The sequence below is a fragment of the Arachis duranensis genome, chromosome 10 (assembly GCF_000817695.3).
Source record: "Arachis duranensis cultivar V14167 chromosome 10, aradu.V14167.gnm2.J7QH, whole genome shotgun sequence".
Classification (NCBI taxonomy): domain Eukaryota; kingdom Viridiplantae; phylum Streptophyta; class Magnoliopsida; order Fabales; family Fabaceae; genus Arachis; species Arachis duranensis.
This window is the reverse complement of record NC_029781.3, coordinates 48,129,868-48,139,795: the sequence shown is the minus strand read 5'-3', so window position 1 is coordinate 48,139,795 and position 9,928 is coordinate 48,129,868. Positions and strand designations below refer to the sequence as shown.

Sequence of the window (9,928 nt, the reverse complement as noted above, 5' to 3'; positions counted from 1 at the left end):
AATGTAATTACTACTGTTTTCTATTCAATCGCGCTTGCTCCTGTTCTAAGATATTCACTCGTACTTCAATGTGATGAATGTGACGATCCGTGACACTCATCACCATTCTCAAATTATGAACGCGTGCCCGACAACTACTTCCGTTCTACCTGCAACAGCTTGAGTGTGTATCTCTTGGGCTCCTGTTTCACGAGTTTGATTATCTCTCCTGACAACAGAGCATTCAATTCCGTGAGATCAGAACCTTCGTGGTAGAGGCTAGAATCAATTGGCAGCATTCCTGAGATCCGAAAAGTCTAAACCTTATCTGTGGTATTCCGAGTAGAATCTAGGAAGGGATGACTGTGACGAGCTTCAAACTCACAATTGTTGGGCGCAGTGACAGTGTGCAAAAGGATAAATGGATCTTATTCCAACACAAGTGAGGACCGACAGATGATTAGCCATGTACATGGACCATTTTCACTGAGAGGACGGATGGTAGCCATTGACAATGGTGATCCACCAACATACAGCTTGCCATGGAAGGAGGCTTGCGTGTTTGAAGAAGAAGGCAATAGGAAAGCAGAGATTTAGAGGGCAAAGCATCTCCGAAACCTCAACCTATTCTCCATTACTGCATAACAAGTATTGTTTATTCCATGCTCTTTTATTTTTTTTACAAATAAAACTAAGAATTATTATTGATATCTTACTAAGAATAATAAGATAACTATAGCTTGCTTTAAGCCAGCAATCTCCGTGGGATCGACCCTTACTCACGTAAGGTATTACTTGGATGACCCAGTGCACTTGCTGGTTAGTTGTACGGAGTTGCAAAGTGTGAATGCAAATTCATGCACCAAGTTTTTGGCGCCGTTGCCGGGGATTGTTCGAGTTTGGACAACTGACGGTTCATCTTGTTGCTTAGATTAGGAAGAATTTATCTTTTTGGTTTATAGTCACTAACTTTGAGTCCTTTGTTTTCTTTTCAAAAAAAACTTCTTATTTGAGTCTTGTGTCAATTGCATGTTTTAATTTTTCTTAAAAATTTTTCGAAAATATATACATTGTGTTCTTTCTTGATCTTCAAGTTGTTCTTTTTTATTTTCCTTGTTTGATCTTTAGTTTTTCTTGTTGTGTCTTTCCTTGTTTTTCTTGTGCATTTTCGAATTATTAGTGTCCAAAGTATAAAAATTTTTAAGTTTGGTGTCCTTTATGTTTTTATTTTCCTAAAGATTTTCAAAAATTGTTCTTGGTGTTCATCTTGATCTTCAAAGTATTCTTGGTGGTCATCTTGACATTCAAAGTTTTCTTGTTTGTTTTCTTTGTTTTGATCTAAAAATTCTAAGTTTAGTGTCATTTTATTATTTTTCTCTTTCTTCATTAAATTCAAAAATATCTTTTCTCTTTATTTTAATTGAATTTTCGAATTTTCCTTTTAAAAAAATTCATATTTTTATTTTAAAATTTTTATTTTTTCTTTCTTAGTTTTGAATTTCAAAATTTAAATCTTTTTCAAAAATCATATATTTTTCAAAATCTTATCTTATCTTTTCTAATCTCAAATTTTAAAGTCATATCTTTTTCAAATCTTTTCTTTTATTTATTTTCTTACAAATATCTTCAGTTTTAAGACATATCTTTTTTAAAACCTCCTAACCACTTTCTCTCTTTCTATTTTTTGAAAATATTTTACAAAATTTTTCAAAATCTTTTTAATTAATTAATTACTTTAGTTTTCAATTTCCTTTTATTTTATTTTTTCTAATTTTCGAACCACATTCAATTTCTCATTTATTTTACTTTATTTTATTTTAATTTCAGTATTTTTAAAAAAAAGAATAATTTTTTTTACAATCCACATCATCTCCCTTTCTCCATCATGGACCTAAGTGGAAATGAACATTCAAGAAGGACTCTGGGGTCATATGCTAACCCCACTACTGCTTCATATGGAAGTAGTATCTGTATACCCTCCATCAGAGCCAACAGTTTTGAGTTAAATCCTCAACTCATTATCATGGTACAACAAAATTTCTAGTATTCCGATCTTCCATAGGAAGAACCTACAAGTTTCTGGCACAGTTCTTATAAATTGCTGACACAGTACGTGATAAGGAAGTGGATCAGGATGTTTATAGATTATTGCTGTTTCCATTTGCTATAAAAGATCAAGCTAAGAGGTGGTTGAATAACCAACCCAAGGCCAGCATAAGAACATGGAAACAGTTGTCAGACAGATTCATGAATCAATAGTTTCCTCCAAAAAGGATGACACAATTAAGGTTGGACATCCAAGGCTTTAAACAAGAGGATAATGAATCTCTTTATGATGCTTGGGAGAGGTACAGAGAGATGCTAAGAAAATGCCCCTCTGAAATATTTTCAGAATGGGTGCAATTAGACATCTTCTACTACGGGCTTACAGAAAAAGCCCAGACATCTCTAGATCACTCAGCTGGTGGATCTATACACATGAGAAAGACAATTGAAGAGGCTCAAGAGCTCATTGATACAGTTGCCAAAAATCAACATCTGTATTTAAATAGTGAATCTTCCATGAAAGAAGAAGCTAAAGCAATATCCATTGAACTTAATACTCTAGAACAGGTTGCTAAACTCAACCAGCAAATTCTCCTTCTAACAAAACAGTTAGCAAAATTTAAAGAAATGTTACAAGATACTAAAAATGCTAACAAAAACATGGAGGCACAATTGGATCAGACAAGACAGTAGTTATCTAAACAAATAACAGAAGAGTGCCAAGTTGTTCAACTAAGGAGTGGAAAGACATTGAATATCTCAACTCAAAGAAGCAAAAAGCCAAGAAAGGAACACTGATGAGCGGATAATTTTTATGCTTTTTGGCATTATTTTTACATAGTTTTTAGTATGATTTAGTTAGTTTTTAGTATATTTTTATTAGTTTTTAGCAAAATTCACATTTTTGGACTTTACTATGAGTTTGTGTGTTTTTTTGTGATTTCAGGTATTTTTTGGCTGAAATTGAGGGACCTGAGCAAAAATCTGATTCAGAGGCTAAAAAAGGATTGTTGATGCTGTTGGATTCTGACATCCTTACACTCGAAATGGATTTTTTGGAGCTATAGAGGTTCAAATGGCGCGCTTTCAATTGCGTTGGAAAGTAGACATCTAGGGCTTTCTAGATATATATAATAGTCTACACTTTGCTCGAGTTTAGATGATGCAAATTGGCGTTCAACACCAGCTTTCTGCCCTATTCTGCCGTTAAACACCAGAAACAAGTTGCAAGCTAGAGTCAAATGCCAGAAACAAGTTACAAACTGGCGTTTAACTCCAAAGAAGGCCTCTACGCGTGAAAGCTTCAATGCTCAGCCCAAGCACACACTGAGTGGGCCTGAAAGTGAATTTCTGCATCATTTACTTATTTCTGTAACCCTAGTAACTAGTTTAGTATAAATAGAACTTTTTACTATTGTACTCACATCTTTTGATCATCTTTTGATCTCTTGATCACGTTTGGGGGCTGGCCTCATGGAAATGCCTGGACCTTCATCACTTATGTATTTTTAACCGTGGAGTTTCTACACACCATAGATTAAGGTGTGGAGCTCTACTGTTCCTTGAGTATTAATGCAAAGTACTATTGTTCTTCTATTCAATTCATGCTTATTCTTATTCTAAGATATCTATTTGCACACAAGAACATGATGAATGTGATGATTATGTGACACTCATCACCATTCTCACTTATGAACACGTGATTGACAACCACTTCCATTCTACATGAAAACAAGCTTGAATGTATATCTCTTAGGTTTCTAATCAATGATTCACATCGAATCCCCTCTGATAATGGGGCATCTGAATCCGAGATTAGAATCTTTGTGGTATAAGCTAGAATCCATTGGTAGCATTCTTGAGATCCGAAAAGTCTAAACCTTGTCTGTGGTATTCCAAGTAGGATCTGGGATGGGATGACTGTGATGAGCTTCAAACTCGTGACTGTAGGGTGTGGTGACAAATGCAAAAGGATAGTAAATCCTATTCCTACACGATTGAGAACCAACAGCTGATTAGCCATATGATATCTGTGCATGGTATTTTTCATCCGAGACGAGTAATCCGACAGTCAATTAGCCGTAGAAAAATCGTAAAGGTCCATTTTCACTGAGAGGACGGGAAGTAGCCATTGACAATGGTGACACCCAACATACAGCTTGCCATGGAAAGGAGTATGAAGGATTGGATGAAGGCAGTAGGTGATGCACGAAAACTTGTCTCTCAACAAATTTCCCTTCGACAAGTATACCGAATTGTCGTCAAGTAAGAACTCACAATAGAGTGAGGTCGATCCCACAGGGATTGATTGTTCAAGCAACTTTAGTTGGAAGAGTGTGTTATTTGAACTAAACAGAATTTGAGTTGAGAGTTGCAGAAAATTAAATGGCAGGAAAATAAAGTGCAGAAAATAAATTACAGAATCTTAAATGGGGATTTGGGGAGATGAACATGGAAATAAATGGCAGAAAGTAAAGAGAATGAGAAAGATCAGAAATAGGGGATTCATTGGGCTTAGGAGATGTTGCATTCTCCGGATCAAGTTCATTCTCATCTCTTCCTCAATTAATGCATTCATTGATCTCCTTGGCAATCTTAGATGATTGGATCCCAATTCCTTGGCAACCCAATCTCTCTAAGCTTGAACAATTACCCAATTCCTTGATTTAATTGCTCATGGGAAGAGATGAAGTATGGTCACTGATTATACCACATGTATTTCCAAATCAAAGTGTTGGGAGGATTACATGTCACTATATCCGTCCAAACCTCAATTTGGTCCAACATGAGAAAGCATTTCTAGCATGATCTCCTCATCCCTTTTCCAAGGCTCAGAGGAGATCCAATTATGGAGAGTTTCTTTTCCAGGACAACTAACCAATTACATTAAGATTGAAAGCTTTCTAGTAAATCAAGAGAAAAGAAAGAGGAAGAAGAATGAAAACTATAATTGATCCATCAAATTACAATAGAGCTTCCTAACCCAATGAGAGGGGTTTAGTTGTTCATGGCTCTAGAAATGGAAAATGGTAGGAAAGAGTACATGCTTAACAAAACTAGAAAATGCAGAAAGTAAATATACAGAGTGTAGTTCTCCAAAAGTGCTAAGCTTCCTTATAGTTCAAAACTACTCCTATATATACTACTCTTCTTGATCTTCTAGTGAGTTCTTCAAGTCTTGGATATGGGCCTTAGATCTTGAGTTGAAGTAGTTACAATCTTCAGTGGGCTCAGCTTTGTTTGCAGAAAAGTGTGACTTAGGCATGGCCGTTAGTTAAGACGTTAGTGGCGTTAACGTTAAGTGAAGATGTGGGTTCGGGAACGTTAGTGACAATCACCTTTTCCACTAACGTTCCAACCCAAAATGATCAACGTTAACTTCAACGTTAGTGGCACTAACGTGACCACTAACATTGCCTCTTGGTCCTTTGCAAACGTTATTGGGACTCACCTTTTCTAATAACGTTGCATTTTCCCCCCATTCTCTATGTTAGAGTTCACGTTAGTATAACTAACGTGACTCTTAACATGGGCATGCCTAAGCTTCAAGAGCGTTAGTGACACTTACCTTTGTCACTAATGCTCCAAACGCCCCTCCTTCCCATGTTAGAGTTCACATTAATTAGATTAACGTGGTAGTGATTGTTATCTCCAACGTTAGTGACAAAGGTGAGTGTCACTAACATTGGCTTATCATGCTTAGTGATGAGCGGATAATTTAGACACTTTTTGGCATTATTTTTAGGTAGTTTTTAGTATAATCTAGCTACTTTTAGGGATATTTTCATTAGTTTTTATGCTAAATTCACATTTCTGGACTTTACTATGAGTTTGTGTGTTTTCCTGTGATTTCAGGTAAATTCTGGCTAAAATTGAGGGACCTGAGCAAAACTCTGATAAAAGGCTGACAAAGGACTGCTGATGCTGTTGGATTCTGACCTCCCTGCACTCGAAATGGATTTTCTAGAGCTACAAAACTCTAAATGGCGTGCTCTCAATGGCGTTGGAAAGTATACATCCAGAGCTTTCCAGCAATATATAATATTCTATACCTTATTCGAGATTTGATGACGTAAACTGGTGCTCAATGCCAGCTCTATGCTGCATTCTGGAGTCAAACGCCAGAAACACGTCACGAACCAGAGTTAAACGCCAAAAACACGTTACAACTTGGCGTTCAACTCCAATATAAGCCTCAGCTTGTGTAAAGATCAAGCTCATCCCAAACATATACCAAGTGGGCCCCGGAAGTGGATTTATGCATCAATTACTTACTTCTGTAAACCCTAGTAGCTAGTTTAGTATAAATAGAACTTTTTACTAGTGTATTAAACGTCTTTGATTGTATTTTTTGATCTTTTGACCATGTTTGGGGGCTGGCCATTCGGCCATGCCTGAACCTTCATTACTTATGTATTTTCAACGGTGGAGTTTCCACACACCATAGATTAAGGGTGTGGAGCTCTGCTGTACCTCGAGTTTCAATGCAATTACTACTATTTTCTATTCAATTCATTTTATTCCTGTTCTAAGATATTCATTGCACTTCAACATGATGAATGTGGTGATCCGTGACACTCACCATCATTCTCACCTATAAACGTGAGTGACTGACAACCACTTCCGTTCTACCTTAGACTGGGCGCATATCTCTTGGATTTCTTAATCAGAATCTTCGTGGTATAAGCTAGAATTGATGGCGGAATTCATGGGAATCCAGAAAGTTTGACCTTATCTGTGGTATTCCGAGTAGGATTCCGGGATTGAATGACTGTGACGAGCTTCAAACTCGCGATTGTTGGGCGTGATGACGAACGCAAAAGAATCAATGGATTCTATTCCGACATGATCGAGAACCGACAGATGATTAGCCGTGCTGTGACAGAGCATTTGGACCATTTTCACTGAGAGGATGGGATGTAGCCATTGATAACGGTGATGCCCTACATATAGCTTGCCATGGAAAGGAGTAAGAAGGATTGAGGGAAGGCAGTAGGAAAGCAGAGATCTAACAGGGACAATTCATCTCCATGCACTTATCCGAAATTCTCACCAATGATTTACATAAGTATTTCTATCTTTATTTTATGTTTTATTTATTATTATTATTCGAAAACTCCATAATCAATTATTATCCACCTAACTGAGATTTACAAGATGACCATAGCTTGCTTCATACCAACAATCTCCGTAGGATCGACCCTTACTCACGTAAGGAGGATTGTTCGAGTTTGGACAACTGACGGTTCATCTTGTTGCTCAGATTAGGTAATTTTCTTTTTATTTTTTTTCAAAAAGTTTTCAAAAATATCTTTTAAAAATTTTATCACCTGTTTTCAAAAATTTTCAGAGTTCTCAAGAATGAATCCTAGAGTTTCATATAACATGTTTTATCTTGGGTGGCTATTAAGCCATGTCTAATTCCTTGGATTTTGATTGAGGACTATGAATTCATTACTCCCTTTTTCCAAAATATGTTTTCGAAAAATTTATTAAGAAAATACAAAAAAATTATAAAATCATAAAAACCAAAAATATTTTGTGTTTCTTGTTTGAGTCTTGAGTCAATTTTTAAGTTTGGTGTCAATTGCATGTTTTTTTTTTAAAAAGAAATTATGCATTATTTTTTGAAAATTCATGCATTCATAGTGTTCTTCATGATCTTCAAGTTGTTCTTGGTAAGTCTTCTTGTTTGATCTTGATGTTTTCTTGTTTTGTGTCTTTTATTGTTTTCCATGTGCATTTTTGCATTCATAGTGTCTAAGCATTAAAGATTTCTAAGTTTGGTGTCTTGCATGTTTTCTTTGCATCAAAAAAATTTGTTTTTAAAAATATGTTCTTGATGTTCATCATGATCTTCAAAGTGTTCTTGGTGTTCATCTTGACATTCATAGTGTTCTTGCATGCATCTTGTGTTTTGATCCAAAATTTTTATGTTTTGAGTCATATTTGTGTTTTTCTCTCTCATCATTAAAAATTCAAAAATAAAAAAAAATATCTTTTCCTTTTTTCTCTCAAAAAAAATTCGAAATTTTGGGTTGACTTAGTCAAAAAATTTTTAAAATAAGTTGTTTCTTGTTAGTCAAGTCAAAATTTCAATTTTAAAAACCTTATCTTTTCAAAACTTTTTCAAAAATCAAATCTTCTTCATTTTTTTATTTTCGAAAATTTAATTTTTTAAAATATTTTTCAAAAATTTTTTTCTTAGTTTTATCTTTATTTTTGAAAATTACACTAACAATTAATATGATTGATTCAAAAATTTGAAGTTTGTTATTTTCTTGTTAAGAAAGGTTCAATCTTTAAATTCTAGAATCTTGTCTTTTAGTTTCTTGTTAGTTAAGTAATTAATTTTAAATTTTAAAAATTAAATCTTTTTCAACCATATCTTTTTAATCATATCTTTTTATCATATCTTTTTAAATCATATATTTTTCAAAAATTTGATTTCAAAATATCTTATCTAACTTCTTATCTTCTTATTTTTTCAAATTTGATTTTAATATCTTTTTCAACTAACTAATTAACTTTTTGTTTGTTTCTTATCTTTTTCAAAACCACCTAACTACTTTTCCCTCTCTAATTTTTGAAAATATCTCATCTCTTTTTCAAAATTCTTTTTAAAATTAACTAATTGTTTTAAATTTTAATTTTAATTCTATTTCACATTTAATTTTTGAAAATCATTAACTGCTTTTCAAAATTAATTTTCAAATTCTCTCTCTCTCATCTTCCTCTATTTATTTATTTATTCACTAACACTTCTCTTCATCTCAAATCACTACCTCTATCCTTACCCTTGTGTTTGGATTCTCCATTCTTCTTATTCCCTTTATTCTTCTACTAATAATAACGAACCTCTTTACTGTGACATAGAGGATTTCTCCTCCTTTTTCTGTTCTCTTCTTTCTCATATGAGCAGGAACAAGGAGAAAGGCATTCTTGTTGAAGCTGATCTAGAACCTGAAAGGACTTTAAAGAGAAAACTAAGAGAAGCTAAATTACAACAATCCAAAGACAACCTTACTGAAATTTTCGAATAAGAGAAGGAGATGGCAGCCAAACCTAACAACAATAATGCAAGGAGAATGCTTGGTGATTACACTATACCTACTTCCAAGTTTGATGGAAGAAGCATCTCAATCCCTACCATTGGGGCAAACAATTTTGAGCTGAAACCTCAACTAGTTGCTCTAATGCAACAAAACTGCAAGTTTCATGGACTTCCATCAGAAGATCCCTATCAGTTTTTAACTGAGTTCTTACAGATCCATGAGACTGTAAAGACGAATGGAGTAGATCCTGAAGTCTACAAGCTCATGCTTTTCCCTTTTGCTGTAAGAGACAAAGCTAGAACATGGTTGGATTCACAACCTAAGGATAGCCTGGACTCTTGGGATAAGCTGGTTATGGCCTTCTTGGCTAAATTCTTTCCTCCTCAAAAGCTGAACAAGCTTAGATTGGATTTTCAGACATTCAAACAAAAGGATGGTGAATCCCTCTATGAAGCTTGGGACAGATACAAGCAGATGACCAAAAGGTGTCCTTCTGACATGCTTTCAGAATGGACCATTCTGGATATATTCTATTATGGTCTGTCTGAGTTCTCTAAAATGTCACTGGACCATTCTGCAGGTGGATCCATTCACCTAAAGAAAATGCTTGCAGAAGCTCAAGAACTTATTGACATGGTTGCAAATAACCAGTTCATGTACACTTCTGAGAGGAATTCCGTGAATAATGGGATGCCTCAGAGGAAGGGAATTCTTGAGATTGATGCTCTGAATGCCATATTGGCTCAGAACAAAATGTTGACTCAGCAAGTCAACATGATTTCCCAAAGTCTGAATGGATAGCAAAATGCATCCAACAGTACTAAGGAGGCATCTTCTGAAGAAGAAGC

General features: G+C 34.9%; 1 non-coding gene across 1 annotated transcript; it reads right to left on the bottom strand.

Moving 5' to 3' along the window:
* Positions 1–9,476: 9,476 nt before the first annotated feature.
* Positions 9,477–9,584, bottom strand: LOC127743581 (small nucleolar RNA R71). The gene has a single exon (XR_008004966.1). It is a non-coding gene; the product is annotated as a small nucleolar RNA R71 (small nucleolar RNA).
* Positions 9,585–9,928: the final 344 nt, after the last annotated feature.